Source organism: Microtus pennsylvanicus, chromosome 2, assembly GCF_037038515.1.
Source record: "Microtus pennsylvanicus isolate mMicPen1 chromosome 2, mMicPen1.hap1, whole genome shotgun sequence".
Lineage (NCBI taxonomy): Eukaryota > Metazoa > Chordata > Mammalia > Rodentia > Cricetidae > Microtus > Microtus pennsylvanicus.
Genome location: NC_134580.1, coordinates 11,874,347 through 11,893,408, shown reverse-complemented (window position 1 = coordinate 11,893,408; position 19,062 = coordinate 11,874,347).

Here is a 19,062-nt window from a genome sequence, read left to right as displayed (position 1 = left end):
CCGAAGAACAGGGAGGTGGCCTCTTCCAAAACGCAGCTGCCACTCCTGAAAATGGGCATTGGCAGAGGAAGCAGGGTCCTTGAGCCAGTGTTTAGAGATACCAGGTGGGGAGAACTTGAGCCTATCTGGATGTCCACTTGACGGGATTGGGGAATCCCTAGGAAGCAGTAGAGCGTTATTTGGCATACACCTGGGGAGTTAACTAAGTCTGTGTGGACCAGGTGGGAAAGACCTGCCTTCAGTGCCTGAGGCTTTCAGTGGGGTGAGAGTCTCTTCCGGCAGGGTCAGGGTTGGGTCACACTCTTCCTTCCACCCCTACAACCCAGCCATCATTACTGGACTCAAGCTGGCCCTGCAAACAGGAGGACACTCTCCAGTGTCCCCCTCTTCAGGCTTCCAGTTCCAGGCTGTAGTGACGCCATCGTCAGTGTCCCTGGTTCTAAGCCTGGTCTCTGCAACAGGAACGGACATTTCTGTGCCACTGACAGGGTGTTTCCTTGTAGGGAACATGGAGGTCTTTATGCTCACAAATACGCACTAGGGAGGACCAGGAATGTTGAGCACACGAAGTTGTTCCTTCAAGGGGAGGAATGGAAAACCTATTTTCTGCCCAGAGGTTGGAGCCAATGTGCATACTAGCCTGGTGACCTTTATGCAGCCTGTGTGGCCAGCGCCGGCACAGGCTCTCCTCCAGACCTTTCTCGTAAACTTGTTTTTCTCAGGCAATCTTAGAACCCATCTTTATGGGCGGTGTCACACGGACTTTACAAAGAGTTTCAGTGCAATCACGTCTGAGCTGTGTTTAGTTTACTTTGTACCTCAAAGAGATTTTGGTATGCTCTGTTGTGTACTCGGGATTGAGTTAATCATCGCAAGGACAGTTATCAAAAGATTATGCTGTGTTTAATTATGCCTAAAATAAACAACTCAGAGCCAGGCTCCCCAAGTTTCAACTCGCTGACTACTAAGTTGTTCTGGACGTCTTGCCTCCCGTGGCTCCTTGCTCTGCTGTCCATTTACGTCACAGAGTAGAATTTCCTACTCCCCTACAAGATGGCTCACACTGATCCAGCAAATCTCCTATGCCTTTAAGTCAGAATCGGCATGCTATATTGCACCCACAACTGGAGTCTTAACTCCTGCTTCATCATCAGGCTGCCATTCTGGGTTTTGCCACAAAGACAACAGCCTACTAAACATCCACTCTGCCTTAGAAAACTCCCTCTGAAGACGGGCGGTGGTGGCACACCCCTTTAATCCCAGCACTAGGGAGGCAGAGGCAGGTTGATCTCTGTGAGTTTGAAGCCTGCCTGGTTTACAGAGCAAGTTCCAGGCTGCAAAGCTACAGCGAAACCCTGTCTCAAAAAACAAAGAAAGAACAAAAGAGAGAGGGGGGGGGGAGGGAGGGGAAAGGGGAGAGAGAGAAAGCTCCCTTCGAGTTTTGGGTGACATCTGCATGTTTGTACCTTGCTCCCCTGTTGCTGAGCTAAGCTAAGATTAGGGACAAAGGAGGGGGAAGTATCACCTTGACCCAAGAGGGCAGTAGACTCCCCAGGTTCCATCACCCTCCACCCAAGGGCAAAACCAAGTGGGTGGAACTCCTGACTCTGGAGTCTTGTAGGAGGCAACGGGATGGTGGCAACAGACTGAAGTCTTCAAGCCCTCACAAGACAAGACTCAAAATAAAAGCGAGGCTCTGTGGGTAGAATGCTTGCCTAGCGTGCATGAAGTCCTGGGTTTGATTCCCAGCAGGGAATAAATCCAGTTTGCTGGTGAATCCCAAAGCTTGAGGAATGTCAGCAGGGAAATCAGAAATTCAAGGTCATCCTCCACTCCAGCCAAGCCTTGAAGTAGTGATGTGTACCACCAAGCACAGTGTGATTGAATTGTATATTTGACAGTCGCTGAGAAGGAGCTGGCGTGGTATCAAACATGTGTGTTCCCAGCACTCAGGAGGCTGAGGCAGTAGGATCAATTCAAGTTTATGGCCAGCTGGATTACATAGCAAGATCCAGGTCAGCCAGAGCTACGTAGTGAGACCTTGCCTTAAAAAATCAAAAACAAGGCAGGGCTGTGGCTATAGTTCAGTTGGTAGAGTGCCTGCCTGTTATGCACAGAGTCCTGTGTTCAATTCCCAGCACCGCATAAACTCGCATGGTGTCGCACACCTGTGATCCTGGCACTTAGGGGGTGGAGGCAGGAGGATCAGGAGTCTGAGTTCTTCCGAGACTAACTAGCAAGTCTGAGGCCAACCAAGGCTACACGAAAGCCTGTCTCGACACAAAAGTCACACCAGACACAGTGGTTCATTTTTTTTTTGTTGTTGTTTTTTTTAAAAAAACTAGGTTTAGCCGGGCGGTGGTGGCGCACGCCTTTAATCCCAGCACTCGGGAGGCAGAGGCAGGCAGATCTCTGTGAGTTCAAGACCAGCCTGGTCTACAGAGCTAGTTCCAGGACAGGCTCCAAAGCCACAGAGAAACCCTGTCTCGAAAAACCAAAAAAAAAAAAAATGTCTTGCCTTTATGTGGTATGTATCACGAGTGCATCTTGAGTGTTTCTGGTGCCCAAAGATCAGAAGATGCAGTATATCCCCTTGAACTGAAGTTACAGTTGGTTCTGAGGCACCATGTATGATGTATGTGCTTGAAAACAAACCCCGGTCCTCTGCAAGAGCAATCAGTGCTCTTAACCGCTAAGCCTTCTCTCCAGCCCCAAAGTGGTTTATGTTTTTAATCCCAGCTCTTGGGATTAATCCAGATTTTGTTTTTAATCCTAGCACAGACGGGGGATCCCTGAGTTCAAGACCAGCCTGGTCTATAGAGCAAATTCCAAGCCAGCAAAGGCCATGTTCAACAACAACAGAATCATGTGCAGTGAGGTCAGAGGAGCTGTGGTCACCTGCAGATTGTGCTTATAAAGAGAGATTCCCCCTCCCGCCGGAGTTCCTCAACCTTTCTTGGTCAAAAGAAACTCGGGCCTGCTGTCAACCACTGTCTACTTAAAGGGCTGAACCAGCTCCTGTGGCTAGGGCCTATAGCGGGGGAATTAGGCTGACTAACTCAGTTTTTCTATTTTCCAGGGTTTTTTTTATTTAAAATTATTTTTAGATCACATTTTATTTGTTTATTTCTCTGTGTATGTGTGTGGGCTCTAGGGAGTCAGTTCTCCCATGTGGATCCTGGAGACTGAACTCAGGTTATTAGACTTCCTGGATCGTGTGAGGGCATGACTGTAAGTGTGTGTGTGTGAGACACACACACACACACACACACACATGTGCACACATGCATGGAGGACAGAGGTGAACGCTGCATGTTTTCCTGTCTCCTGTAATCATTTCCCACCTTTCCGTTAGCCTTTATTTTCATTTTGGGGGTGTTTTGCCAGCATGTATCTCTGTGTGTCGCATGTGTACGGTGCCTTCCGAGGCCAAAAATCATACCCAAAACCCTAGACTACAGTTGTAGGTAGTTGTGAGCCTCTGTGCTTGCCAGGAATTGAACCTAGGTCCTCAGGAAGACAGTCAGCACTCTTAACTGACAAGCCAACTCTCCAGCTTCGCATCTTATTTTGTGAGATGGGATCTCTCACTGACCCTGGAGCTCACTGCTTGGCTAGGGTGACTGTAAGCCTCTGGGATTCTGCAGTTCCTACTTCCCGGCACCGGAATTGAGAAAGTGTGCCACTCCCAACAACAGACCCCGCCCATCCACCCCCGCAACGGGGTCTGAAGATCCATTTCCGATCCTCATGCTTCTACGAGAAGCATTTTACCAACTGAGCCTTTCCCCAGGCTTCTTCCAAGTTTGTCTAATCTGACTACGCAGTGATGTCTTCCGCCAACCCTGGGACGGGATTGCCCATCCCAGAGAGGCCCACAGGTGCAGCTGTGCCCCGGGAACCAACAGCTGGGTACGCCCTGAACCCTAAACCTGTGTCCCACAGTACTGCCCAACACCGGCCTGCTGCATTCCGGTCTGTGCGGAGGCTCCGATCATCCCGCCCCTCCCCCAGTTCTGCCTTGGTACAGCCCAAGCCTTTAGCTTCCCCCTTCTGTCCCCTTCCCCAGGGAACTCGCCAGCTGTCTGCCAGATTTCAGAGAAACCACATGAGCCTAAATATTTCTTCACTGGGAAATGCTATATCCTAGGCATGCTGGGAAGTCAGGCTTAAAGAAAAAAATCAGAGTCAATTAAAGAAAAGAAATGACTCATGTTTTGGTAAAAGGGAGCAAAAGGAACACTATTCCATACGCTCCTTTCTGGGCCTCGTACAAGGGCGGTAAACTCTCCGGTCCCAGAGAGACTGCAAGAAAACCCTGGCTCCTACGGCAGCTAACTTTCCATTTGGACTTTTTTTCTTCTTTTTTCTATTTTGGTTTTAAATGTAGCTCAATCCCCAGATCAATCACGAAAGGTCGGGGCTGAGGTTAAGGGAAAACAGTTCATCTGAGGAAAGTGAGCAAAGACAGATGAGGTGGAGTCTCGCCCTGCTGCCTCCCAAACAACAGGGTTTCAGGACGGGCAGGGAGTGTCCTAGGCTAGCTGCTGGAACCCCAGGCGAGAGTTTCAGACGTGTAACAAGCAGGCACACCTAGAAACAACCAAGGCTTTGTTCCTCTGAGGTGCGAGATAGAAAATGGGGAGTGGGGCTCAATTAGTAATTCCCTCCAGATCACCCCAGGCTTCTAGAATCTTCCTCTGTCTCGGAACACTTAGCTTTAAAAAAATTTTTTTTTTTAGTTTATGTGCACTGGTGTGCATGTATGTCTGTTTATTTTTTGTTTTGTTTTTTGTGTATGAGTGCTTGCTGCATCTCTGTGTGTGTGCCATGTGCCCTCCTGATATTCCCTGGAGGCCAGAAGAGGGAGTCAGACCTCCTGGAACTGGACTGATTCTGAGCCACTATGCAGATGCTGGGAACTGAACCCCGGTCCTCTAGAAAAACAGCAAATGCTCTTAACCACTGAGCCATCTCTCCTGCCCTGACTTAATTAATTAACTAATTAATTTGAGGCAAGGCCTCACTATGTAGCCTTGGATGACCTCGAACTCACTATGTAGACGTAGACTGAGCTAGCCTCAAACTCACAGAGATCTGCCTGCCTCTGCCACGTGAGTGCTGGGATTAAAGGCACACGTCACCAGGGCTGGCCACACTTCTGCCATTATTGATTAGGCCATACTCCCCATAGTTGCAAGGGTAACTGGGGAAAATAGTTGTCAGGTATGAAAACAAGAACCAAGGTAACAGTCTAGTGCGATACTGTAGAGACAGCTGATGGTTAAAACGCTTGTTGCTCTTGCAGAAGATCCAGGTTCAGTTCCCAGATCCAACATGGTGGCTCACAGTCATCTGTAGCTCTAGATCTGTGGGATCTGACACCTTCTTCTGACCTCCACTGGTGCCAGGCACACGTTTGGTGGAAATACATAAAGACGGACAAAACACTCAAGCTCATAAAAGAAAGTAAATATTAGAAATCATTCTCGCCCAGCAACGGTGGTGCACACCTTAACTAGGGAGGCAGAGGCAGGTGGATATCTGAGTTCAAGGCCAGCCTGGTCTGTAGAGCGAGTTCCAGGACAGTCAGGGCTACACAGAGATATCCTGTCTCAGAAAAAAGGGCTTGGGGATGGATACTAAGGAGAAGTCAAGCCATGTCTGTCACAGAGCTGTCTTCTGTCAGTTGCAGGCCAGGGTCTGGGGATGATTCGGTGGCTACTGCACAAACATGAGGAACCAGCTTTGACTACCTAGCACCTGTGTGAAGAAGCTAGCCATGCTGCAAGAACCTGTAACCCCATTGCTGAAGAGCTAGAGACGGGATCCTGGGACTTGCTGGCTGGACAGTCTAGCCAAGCCCATGACTCTAGCTTCAGTGAGAGATCTAAAACAGGAGGTAGAGAAGCAATTGAGAACATCTCAGGTCCACGTCTAGCCTCTACATATGCATACAGACGAGACATGCGAAACCACACACACATCTAAAGAAGGAAGGAAATGACGTCTGACCAGCATGTGGCATGACTTCCAAGAATTCTCTGATAAAACATGAATATTGTCACGCAGGGTACAGATGGGAGTGGTAGAGGTGGGAGCTGGGAGGCCTGCGGGCAGCCTATGCCCTCCTTCTGTTTGTGCAGCCTGACGTGCTATTGTCAAACCACAGAAAGCCTCAATTCTAAAAACAGTAACATGTCTTAAGCGAAAGTCATGACATCAGTTATGAGACCAGGAGCCATCTCAAGAGATGATCTATGAGCTGACCAAGCAGCTGAATCTCAGGGTAGTCAGAATGCCCTTCTAAGATTAAAGTTCTCTGAGTCTGTGTAGGGCATGGGAGTGCACACCTTTAATCCCAGCACTCCAGAGGCAGAGGCAGGCAGATCTCTGAGATCGAGGCCAGCCTGGTCTACAGAGCGTGTTCCAGGACAGCATTCACTTCCTTTGGTCACTTTGTTTGTGCAGCACGAGTATGTGTTCTTTGGAGCTGTGGAGGAGACTGGATTTTTGTTTGTGTGTGACCCCAGAGACCTGAGGCAGGTGTCCTATCCCCTGGAGCTGCAGTTACAGACAGTTGTGAGCTGACCAAGTGGGTGCTGGGAACGGAACTCTGGTCCTCTACAAAAGCAGCAAACACTCTTTCTTTCTTTGGTTTTGTTTGTTTGTTTGCTTTTCAAGACAGGCTTTCAAGTTCCAAGCCCTAGCTGTCTCGGAACTCACTGTGTAGACCAGGCTGGCCTCTGACTTAGAGATCTGCCTGCTTCTGCCTCCCAAGTGCTGGGATTAAAGGCGTGCGACACCTCCCCCCCCCCCAACTGAAATGGATTTTTCTTTAATTATTGTTTTTGGGTGTCGAAGAAAACAAAACTCGGGCTTTGTAACAGGTTAGCTGAACAAGATCATTTGATCTAACCACCTCTTGAGGATCAGCTAATCTACCCCAGGGTTACAGTGATGGCCACCTGTCTGTCACCTGACATTGTAGACGGCAGCCTCCTCAACAGTTTGTGAGTCACCCATACCCACAGCTGAGAAAGAGGACATGTCTGCCACACAGATAGCAATGCTCAGGTATGGACTGAACCCCGGCACTAGGAGGCTGGTGTTACAGATCAGATGATTGATGGGTCCTGGCTCACACACGTGCTGAGATTGGCTCGTTTGTATAACTCCACAGTCTGCAGGTGCTAGACCCTTTGCAGGGAACTGAAGGGACTGGGTCTATTTTATTTAATAAGGATGGCTATTTGGCTGGGATAGGTCATATGTTGATACATTAAAAATTCTGGCTATAACGCCAACGCCGGGCGGGTGGTAGTGCACGCCTTTAATCCCAGCACTTGGGAGGCAGAGGCAGGCGGATCTCTGTGAGTTCAAGGCCAGCCTGGACTACAAGAGCTAGTTCCGGGATAGGCACCAAAGCTACAGCGAAACCCTGTCTCGGAAAAAACAAACAAACAAACAAAAAAACAACAAACAAACAAAAAAATTCTGGCTATCGTGAGTTCGAGACCAGCCTGGTCTACAGAGCTAGTTCCAGGACAGGCTCCAAAACCACAGAGAAACCCTGTCTCGAAAAACCACAAAAAAAATAAATAAATAAAAATAAAAAAATAAAAAATAAAAAAAAATTCTGGCTATCTTTGAACTGCCTGTGATAAGAAACAAAAGGAGTCTGATTAACCAAGGAAGGGATAGTTCGGTTGCTTGGATTTCAGGTAAGATGAGGAGGTTAGAACTGGGCAGGGTGGTGCACACCTGCAGTCCCAGCACTCCAGAGGCAGTTAGCAGCAGGGATTAAAAAGGTTAACATTGAAACAAAGTTGTGTAACAGCCAGGCGTTGTAGTGCACTCTGGTAATGCCGGCTCTCAGGCAGTGAAAGAACACTCTGCTGGCCTGAAAAAAAGTGTGTGTGGGGGGCGGCTGGTGAGGTGGGTCAGAGGTTAAGAGCACTGCCTGCTCTTCCAGAGTTTTTGAGTTCAATTCCCAGCCAGCACATGGTGGCTCACAACCATCTATTATGAGATCTGGTGCCCTCTTCTGGCTTACAGGCATACATGCAGGAGGAACATTGTATACCTAATCAATCAATCAATCTTAAAAAAAAGGCAGTACGCACGGTACACATGGGTTTGGGTTTTGTTTAGCTGAGTGCTATTGCAACAAAATTAACTTATTCCACTTCCCTTCCACATGTTCCTCTACAGGAATAGTTAATCGGCAAGGTTTATCCGGTTGTACCATGGTCCTGCCCACTGGCGAGTTTCTTCTTTCTTTTCGTTTTTCTCCCGTTTTGGCAAGTTCTTTATCTGCAAACAGAATCTGAAAAGTTTCACTAAGCAGAGCCAGTGGCCCGAGCAGCAGGCTGGGTATCCAGGAGCGGGTACACTTTACAAGGGACTTTTTAATGCTTTTGTTTTTGTAGCTCAGGATGGCTTCAAACTCACTGTATAACTAAGGATGTCTTTGAACCCCTTATCCTCCGGCCTTCCCATCTTCCCTGAGCGCTAGGGTTTCCAGTGGGCATCAAACCCAGAGCTTTATGAATGCTAGGTAAGCACTCTACCAACTGACCCACGTGCCCACCAGCCCTACTGTTAACCTTTGTATCCCAAGATCCCTCCCCGATGGGTTCAGTCAAAGTCAGATAAAATATCCAAGGGCGGACCATTGAGGTGGCTCGGCAGTTAAAGGGCCAGTAGATCCCTGCTGGCCTGAGTTTTGTCCACAGGGCCCATATCAAGGCAGAAGGAGAGAGATGACTCAAAACGGCTGTCCTCTGATTTCGTGCATGCATAATTGCAGGGCTGCACCCCACAGGGCGTCAGTGATGTTACAGGGGAGGGTCCTCTCCTCCTGTGGCCCTTCTTCTCAGGATGCCACCTCTCCTCACTCACCCTTGCAGGGCTCCTTAACTGCACCTTCGTGTTTATGCCCCATACCTACCTGAAGGAGTCCCATCTTCGAGGTGGAGTGATGATTAGACCTTAGAGTTGTCAACGTCATCACACTTGGCTTGGGTGGTTGTTTGAAACAGGGTCACTGTGTGTAGCTCAGACTGACCTCAGGCTCTCAGATCTCCTGAGATTCCGAGCTGCGTCACCACACCCAGATCACAGTAAGGATTTCAACTCTGACCTCTCGGAAGATAAATAAGACACGTGCACTCTTGGCTGCATCAGGGGTCCAAAGTCCCAGCCCGAGACTTCCTAAGAAGTCCCGGCCTGAGACTTTCTAAGAAGTCCCAGCCCGAGACTTCCTAAGAAGTCCCAGGTCTCAGATGGAGACACAGGCCTGGAATCTTAGCAACAGAAAGAGAAGGCAGGAGGACCGGAACTTCAAGGTCATTCTCAGATGCAAGTGGAGGTCGAGGCTAGCCTGGACTGTTGGTTGTTTTGACTCTTTGCTCTTTGGGGGACCTACCACCCAAATGAATCACACAGAGGCTTATTCTTTCTTATAAATGCCTTGCCTTAGCTTGACTTGTTTCTTGCCAGCTTTCCTTAACTTAAATTATCCCATTTATCTTTTGCCTCTGGGCTTTTACCTTTCTTTCTTTCTTTCTTTCTTTCTTTCTTTCTTTCTTTCTTTCTTTCTTTCTTCTTTCTTTCTTTCTTTTTCTCTTCTTCTTCTTCTTCTTCTTCTTCTTCTTCTTCTTCTTCTTCTTCTTCTTCTTCTTCTTCCTCCTCCTCCTCCTCCTCCTCCTCCTCCTCTTCCTCCTCTTCCTCCTCCTACTTCTGTTTTTTTTCGAGACAAGGTTTCTGTGTAGCTTTGGAGCCTGTCTTGGCTCTTGTAGACCAGGCTGACTTCAAACTCAAAAAGATCTGCCTGCCTCTGTCTCTCGAATGCTGGAATTAAAGGTGTGCACCACAACTGCTTGGCATTCCTCTATTTCTGTGCACCTTTCTTTACTTCTTACTCCATGGCTTGCTGTGTGGCTAAGTTACTGGCCCCTTCTTTTTTTGCTCCTTGATTTCTCCACTTTTCCTATATATTCTTCCCACCAGCCCCACCTATCCTTTCTCCTGCCTTGCTATTGGCTGTTCAGTTCTTTATTAGACCAATCAGGTGTTTTAGACAGGCAAAGTAACACAGCTTCACAGAGTTAAACAAATGCAACATAAAAGAATACAATACTCTGATGGTACACACCTTTAATCCCAGCACTTGAGAGGCAGAGGCCAGTGAATCTCTGTGAGTTCGAGGCTAGCCTGGTCTACAAAGTGAGTTCCAGGATAGCCAGGGCTGGCTATTACACAAAGAAACCCTGTCTCAAAAAAAAAAGAAAGAAAGAAAGAAAGAAAGAAAGAAAGAAAGAAAGAAAGAAGAAAGAAAGAAAGAAAAAAGCAACATATCTTTGCATCATTAAAACAAATGTTCCACAGCATAAACAAATATAACACATCTTAAAATAGTATTTCACAACACTAGACTATATGAGACCCAGTCTAGCAAAGTCGGGGAAGGTTTCCCAGGTCTAAGATGGGGATGAAGCTACACAATATCGTTTTGCATGTTACAAAGGTCTACCACATGCATCGGCTTGATGCACAGAGAGGACACGGACATCACAGACCCTTGTCTACCTGGGGTCAGAGCAGCTGGGTGGATTCCCTCTTCCTAAGGCCATTTAGCAGTATTATCCATTCAGCAGATTTGGTGGCAGGGAGGGCATTTCAAGACAGGGTTTCTCTGTGTAGCCCTGGCTGCCCTGAAACTCACTCTGTAGACCAGGCTGGCCTCCAACTCAGATTCACCCTGCCTTTGCTTCCCTGGGATTAAAGGTGGCACAACTGCCTTTTCTTTCTTTTTTAGGATTTATTTACAGCAAACTCCTTGTGGGGACCTACTAGTCCATACTGCGGACAAGTGTGATGAGAACCTGCTTAGAGGCAGTCTAGGCCCCAAGGTCAGATTGCAAGCAGAGCTGAGGCCAACAGGCGGCGCCCCAACCATACATGTTTCTCTGTAGTTTTGGAACTAGCTCTTGTACACCAGACTGGCCTCGAACTCCCAGAGATCCCCCTGCCTCTGCCTCCCGAGTGCTGGGATTAAAAATGTGTGCCACCACTGCCCGGCCATGTTTTTTTTTTTTTTTACTTCTGGCCCATGATATTTATTTCCAGCTTGTGAGGATTCGAAAGACAGCGTGTCTGAACCCTCACTGCTGCCACTATTCATGTAGTGTAAAGTGCGCCCCCTGGAGAGGAAACATAGCAATCACTTCGCCCTCCTCTTCTTTGTTTCAAATTCCCCCGCCCCGGGAACCACAGCTAATGGTTGGTCTACGCTCCATCACCCTCAGAATACACCAGAGACTATTTCCTGCAGAGAAGGATGCTGTTGGGGGCCTAGTAAGGTGATATTGGCTAAACTCTGCTGTTTTGGACTGAGATTCTACAGGAGGCTCCCACAAGCACAAATCTCTCATGTTAAGTACCCCTAATCTCAGTGAAGGTTCATACCATCCAATCAGAAAGGGCCCACTTCTTGGAGCTGTGATTAGGAAAGCCCCCTCAGGTTGGTTGGTTGTTCATTTTGTTTTTCAAGACAGGGCTTCTCTGTGTAACCCTGGCTGTCCTGGAACTTGCTCTGTAGATCAGGTTGGTCTCTAACTCACAGAGATCCACCTGCCTCTGCCTCTGGAGTGCTGGGATGAAATGCATGTGCCAGCACGCCCAGCTCAATCCCCTCTGTTTTAACTCTGCTAGGAAAACAGCCCTGAAAAGAACCATCTACTATTGCTCCCACTTCTACCTCCCTTGCCTCTTTCCTGCCGGTAGAGTTCATCTCCTCTGCTCAGCTAACCGGCTCACGTGTTCTGTTTCCTCCTCCTTCTTTCTTCTAAGATTTATTTATATATTTTGTATACAATGTTCTGCATGCATGCATGCCTGCCAGAAGAGGGCACCAAATCTCATCACAGATGGTCGTGACCCCCCCCCCATGTGGTTGCGGGAATTGAACTCAGGACCTCTGGAAAACCAGTCAGTGCTCTTTACCTCTGCGCCATCTCTCCAGCCCCAGCATTCTTATCCTTCCCCTTCCCCTCCTCAGCTTTGGGTCACAGCTTTGCACCACCACATTGTATGTGTTGCTCGAGGATCAAACCCAGGACCCCGTGCATGTTAGGCTACCCTCTACCAACTACATCATTAGCCCCTTGTATCCCATCTTTCAGTATAATGAAACTGAGAGTTGGGTGAGCTACCTGGGGCCCCAGAGCAGCACAAGATAAGGGATAGATGGGCCCTTGGGATGGCTGAGGCTGTTATCGCTACCTTGGAACGAAGGCAGACATCAGCGTCTTCCTCTTTTTCAACTATCCACATGGGGGCGCTGTTGTCCTCGGGATGTTCTTACAGAGCGAGGCTGTGATAACGACGCGTTATGGAGGCGTCTCTGACCCAGGCAACCTAAATGCCTTCCCTCAGGGTCCCGCAAGCCCTTCAGCTTTCCAGAACGAAAGGGGTACATAACCCACCTGGCACCCGGCATCTCTCCTCCACTCCCAGGCAGGAGCGGTGTGCACTCCAGGTACGTCTGGAGGTTGGTGTAAGTCCCACTCTCATCTCCAAGCCCCGTGTAATCCAGAACTGCCTTGCGAGCAGAAGTGTAACTAGGCTTGAGCTGTCTGCATCCCAAACTTGCTGGCTTCTAGAGTAAGCCAGACTCTCAGGTCTAACCACCTCTGACACCCCGCTGTGTTTCGCCCGTAGTCTGAACTTGTCCTCCCAAGGCCGTTTACAGGCTCACCCTATCCCTAGAGGCACCCACAACACTTGACGACCCTAACTGCCTCTGGTGGACTTGAGTCCAGAAGAACTTTATACTTCCGCAACCTACCCGCCCCAAGACGTCAGAACAAACTCCAGGAGAGAAGGGACTGTGGTGGCTATAAGGCCCAGCCACGACAAACTCAATAGAGGCCTGATTCTCAGCAGTTTACCCTAAGGCAATACCTGGTTCCAAGAAAGACCACAAACTGAGATCACCCAGGCACCACCCAGGAAAAAACCAACCAAAGGAAATTCCTAATGGTCTAACTATTGTAGATAGGGTCACCTGATGTCCTTTAGCCCAGCACACCCATCCCCCTTCACCAAGACACACTTAGACAAATGTCAGCCAATCAGGGATCCTGAACCTTAGAAATCCCTCACCCCAATCTCTGCTATGATAAAAGTCCCACCCCAACTGTACTCAAGGCTCTCTGATTGTGCCAATGCACTGGACACACGGAGAGGCCTAGTTTGAACTTGAACAAGAATAAAGGCTCTTTGTTTTTACATACAGGACTCGATCCCCGCCGGGCGATGGTGGCGCACGCCTTTAATCCCAGCACTCGGGAGGCAGAGGCAGGCGGATCTCTGTGAGTTCGAGACCAGCCTGGTCTACAGAGCTAGTTCCAGGACAGGCTCCAAAACCACAGAGAAACCCTGTCTCGAAAAACCAAAAAAAAAAAAAAAAAAAAAAAAAAAGGACTCGATCCCCTTGTTGGTTTTTGGGGGACTCCGCAATCTGGGCATAGCAGTGGGAAAGGGGTGGGGGTGTTTCCAGATAGGAGACGGACAGGGCAGGAAGGGAGCGGGACCTGAGGGGGACAGGGCTGGAAGGCTCCACAGAACTGACTTTCTTCTAACCAGGTGCAATAAATCAGCCAAAAGCAGAGAATAGCAAGGTCCCAGCTTATAGCACAGGTGAACTCGTGCAAACTACAGAGAGCCTTAGAAACCCAGGCTGCAACCGGGAAGCTGAGCAAGCCTTTTCCCAGGCATCCTATGTGGGAGTGCCCCCTGGGGACCATCCTTGGGTACTCTGGTAATACCTGGGATACGGTGTTATGTGGACTCCCCCAAGAGAGAGTCACAGGTGCCCCTGTTCTAGCCTCTTTCCACCTTCTCATCACACTGGGGGGAAAAGGCTGAGCTGAGTGTTAGGACCTAGGAGGCCTTTGTGAGATCCACAGTGCACATTTTCGAATCTGAAGAGCAGAGGGACTCAGTAGTCTAGAGGCATCGCTTAGCTAGGATACAATTCCGCAATTTTCATTTTTCTTTTAAGATTCATTTTATTTGGGGTTGAGCACACCTTTAATCCCAGCACTCAGGAGCCAGAGGAAGGCAGATCTCTGTGAGTTTGAGGCCAGCCTGGTCTACAGAGCAAGTTCCAGGATAGCTAGAGTTATGCAGAGACAGGGTCTCACTATGTAGCCTTGGCTGTCCTGGAACTCGCTCTGTAGACCAGGCTGGCCACGAAACCACAGAGATCCACCTGCCTCTGCCTCTCGAATGCTAGGATTAAAGGTGTGTGCCACCGCCGCCTGGCTCAAGACCCTGTCTCAAAAAAAAAAAGAGATTTATTTTTATCTTATGAGCATTTGCCTGTATACATAGATCTGTGCAACCCGTGCATGCCTGGTGCCTTCGGAGGCCAGCAAACACTAGAGAGCAGCAGATTCCCTGGAACACCAGCTACAGACTTCTTGCCCTGACTTTCTTCAAGGATGGACTATGGTACAGAAGTATAAACCAAATAACCCCCTTCTTCTGGAAGTTGCTTTGGTCATGGTGTTTTATCACAATAACATAGAAACACATATACACCATTTGTTGTGTGTATGCTGTGATCCAAACTCCAGCCCCCAGGTTTGCACGCACCTACCGTTAACCGCTAAATCCTGTGTCCAGCCTCCCTTCTTCTTGGGTATGTTCTCCCCAGGCTCCTCCTTGGGTGCTACAGCCAGCACCATTGAGAGAGCCCTCACAATAAAGCATCAGCCAGCTGTGGGGGAGAGCCATGCCCTGAGGTGAGGCTCAGTCACAGCTGTGGGGGTGGGGGTGGGGGTGGGGGGGACAAGAGCAGTAGCTCTGCCCTGCTGGTAGCCCAGTCAGCCCTGACCCTTGTCCTGCCCTCTCCTCCTTCCCCTTGCTGACTCTGACTCCTCCTTGGTGTTGTGTACCAGGAGCACTGTGGCTGGCCACAAAGCAGAGCTCTACCCTGATGGGATCTGCTGGTGTCAGATATTGCAAAAGTTGAGTGACACCTGGAGGTAATCAATGAGTTATTTTGAGATAGGATCTCACGACGTTTGCCTGAGATACTCCTGTCTCGGCTTCCTTGGTAAGCTTGGATAGCAACCCTGTGCCACCAGGCCTTAGCACAGCTTCTTTTCACTTGTGGAAATGCATAACAGCCCTCATGGCTGTTGGGGAGTACCCCAGGATCTCGTGGGTGGCTAGCCCCGTTGGTTACCCCATTATGTTGCTGGAAAAGACGAATCTCAGCTTTGTACGAAGGAACACACGAACAAAGTGGAAGTAACTCAGAAAGGCAATTTCTTTTTGTAAAAACGGCATGCCACACCCCAACCTGGGCAGTGGAGTAGCAGCCCACATAGCCCAGATAACCTCGGTCTTTAGGGGCTATACTATGCGGCGGTTTGAAAGAAAATGGCCCCCAAAGAGAGCGGCACGATTAGGAAGCATGGCCTTATTGGAGTAGGTGTGGCATGGTTGGAGGAAGTGTGTCACTGAGGAGCTAGGCTTTGAGGTTTCATGTAGGCTCAAGCCATGCCCAATGTGACAGACCACTTCCTGTTGCCTGTGGGTCAAGGTGTTCAACACGTCTGCCTGCATGCCACCATGTTGCCCCATGATGACAATGGACTGAACTCTGAAAATGATTTTCTTTAAAAGAATTGTTGCGGTCACGGTGTCTCTTCAGAGTAAGAGACCCACAAACATATTATTTTGTTTTTTTAAGATAGTGTCTCACTATATAGTCCTGACTGGAATTCATAGAAATCCTCCTGCCTCTGCCTCAAGTGCTAGAAGTAAAGGTGTGTGTTGCTTTGCCATTGACCTTTGTTTTGTAATCCCTAACTCAAGAAGGGAGCTTGGCTGCTTCTCACTGAGGTTCACCTTTACATTCTATTCCCAACTGGCTAATTTAGAAATCAGGAAAGAGACCAGAGGGAAGATGCAGGTTTAGCAATATGGAGTGTTTAAAACACTTCAGGAATTCCAGGAAAGTAATTGCACCTGGTCAGATAAGTTTATCTAACAAAGGACTCTGAGGAAAAGCCTGAGGGGTGTGGAGGCCCAAAAAATGTGAGCCTATTTCCATCCTGACAGACAGTCAGGATGTGCAAACATACCATTGCTCCTTCTTTTGTAATTGGAGGTTTTATTATATTCCTGCCCCATGCTGGTGGCAAACCTCCCAGCATCTTTGGGCTGCTCTAGTACTCGGAGAGGCCAAAGCAAGGCCTTGTCTTTGCCCATGAAAGCAGCAGTGCTGTGGTCACCTAGCCACAGCCTCTATTGCTGCTGAACAGGTGGGAAGAGTGAAGGCAACGGGAGTGGGTGGGGGGTCGGGGGTGGCGTCTGGCCTAGCAATATCCTAGGTTACTGCTGAGATTGTGGCAGTCCACACACAGCTCTGTAGCCTGCTGAGTCTGACCCATGCTGTGCTGTGGAGTCAAAAAAGGCAAAAGGCAGGAGAGTTTGAAGGTCTATACCTCCCATAGTCAGTGCCCAGAGCCGGTCAACAGAAATGCCTAGAGGCTAATTGGCCTATGAGCCAAGGAGCCTGTAATGGTCTGCTCTGTCCCTTTAAGAGACAAGCCACGCCCACTACCTCCCTCATCCACAGATGTAAGTGGATCTTCAGCTTCCAGCCTGAGTCCCTACTCTTTTACACCTTTCTCCCTAAGAGGCAGATTCTGCTTGGCTCCCTGCCCCACCTCGTGTGTGTGTGTGTGTGTGTGTGTGTGTGTGTGTGTGTGTGTGTGTGTGTGTCTGCTCTTCCCCCTCCCCTTCTTCCCTTACTCCCTCTCCCCATCCCTTCCATAACCCACTAAATAAATATCTAGCCACACTCTGCATGGCATGCCTATTCATGTCTCTGTCTCTCGCCTAACCAGCCGCCTTCGGAGACCCGTGGCGTGGTCTCGTGGTGTGCCCATCTGTCTGTCTCTCCTAGTGGTACTCGCTGCCCCTCGTGGCCCACTGCCGCCACTTGGGGACCTGCAGCTTTTCTGCCTCAGCAGCCACTCTGGGATCTGAAGCATTTTACTTTTACCATTACAGAGCTATATGGATAAATCTATGGGTTTTAACAGAGGAGAGGGTTCAGAAGTTCACATAATTTTGTGATTTCAAGATTTAAAATAAAAAAGCAAGGATAGTAAAGATCGGCATGGCTATGCCCGCCTGAGCTTGTGGCCTCACACGGCAGTCTCAGAGCCGCTGCAATGGCAGACACCTGGGAGCCTGTAAATTAACAGCAGCCTCTAACACTGGCCTCTGCTGGGTCTGTTACAGCATGGCCTATGCCGGGGCACAGCAGGCAATGAGGGACGGGCACCTACTGGTCCCAAGTTCCCCCACTGCCAAGTGGAGAACATGACTTGTGCCCACTGTGCAGCCCAGCTTCAGCTATGATCCCAGCCTGACCTGACAGCCAAGCTGCAAGAGTAGCTTCTGGAACTGGCAGCTTTAGGCCAGCCAAGTGTCTGTGAAAATGCAAATTAGCAACTTAAGCCTGTCAGCTAGGCAGATTTGCAACTTGGATTAGAAAGATTACAAACTTTTAGGCCGGGCGGTGGTGGCGCACACCTTTAATCCCAGCACTCGGGAGGCAGAGGCAGGCGGATCTCTGTGAGTTTGAGACCAGCCTGGTCTACAAGAGCTAGTTCCAGGACAGGCTCCAAAACCACAGAGAAACCCTGTCTCGAAAAACCAAAAAAAAAAAAAAAAAAAAAAAAAAGAAAGATCACAAACTTTTAATAAGACGTACAATGGCTGAGACCTTACTTAAAATATCCTATGGGAGACCTTGAACCACTAAGAGAAATTCTTAAAAGGGAGCAATGATCCGAATTCCAGTAGGCAGCTGCCAGAAGCTGCCAGACAGGTACCCTCCCAGGCAGAGTAAGCTATACAGAGACAGCAATTATATTAATTATGATCACCCTTGGCAAGCATGTATATTACCTATAAAGCTTAATCCTATAGCAGTGTTATGGCTGCACCTCCCCGTTTCACCAATTAAGGTATTAAACCCTTATTTTGAAGCAGTAGCTTGCTTGGCCCGGAAGAACAGGATGGAATCTAGGAGATGTTTTGGCAGCGAAACCGGCTATGAGCAATGTTCCTTATACTAAGCAACAGATTGATTAGCTATTTCAAAATAGTGATTCTTGGGCAATTCTGTTTGCTCAATTTGGAGGTCAGATTAATATTTTCCCATTTGATCTGTTGCTGCAATTTGCATAATTTCTTTATTTTTACTAAAGTTGTAGCAAAAGATCCCGTCAAGGAGCCGGGAGGTGGTGGTGCACGCCTTTAATCCCAGCACTCGGGAGGCAGAGGCAGGTGGATCTCTGTGAGTTCGAGGCCAGCCTGGTCTACAAGAGCTAGTTCCAGGACAGGCTCCAAAGCTACAGAGAAACCCTGTCTCGAATAACCAAAAAAAAAAAAAAAAAAAAAGATCCAGTCAAGGATGCCATGTTAATTTCTACAGATGATTCTTCCAATGGAAGAGCTACGTATGTTGTTACTGGTAAAGGGGAATTATGGAGCATGCCCATAGCTCCTTAAAAACACAACTTCAAAAAATAAAAACAGGAGAATTAATAACCGCCACATAATGCCTTAAGTCATACACCTTTTTTTTTTTTTGGTTTTTCGAGACAGGGTTTCTCTGTGGCTTTGGAGCCTGTCTGTAGACCAGGCTGGTCTCGAACTCACAGAGATCGGCCAGCCTCTGCCTCCCGAGTGCTGGGATTAGAGGCGTGTGCCACCATCGCCCGGCTGTCATACACCTTTTATAGGTGCCTGTGAGCAATCTGCCACAGACAGATTTTGGCACGATGGAACCAAGGCAACCTTTGGATGAGATGACGGCGTATACAGCAGAGGAGTGCCAGCCCTGATGACATCACAGTTGATGGTGACCCCCTCCCCCCCTCCCCCCGCAGAAGAGTCGGAGTGAGAGTCCATGATCCCGACTTCCTCGTACCACCATGCTGCAGGCCGAGGAAAGGGTAC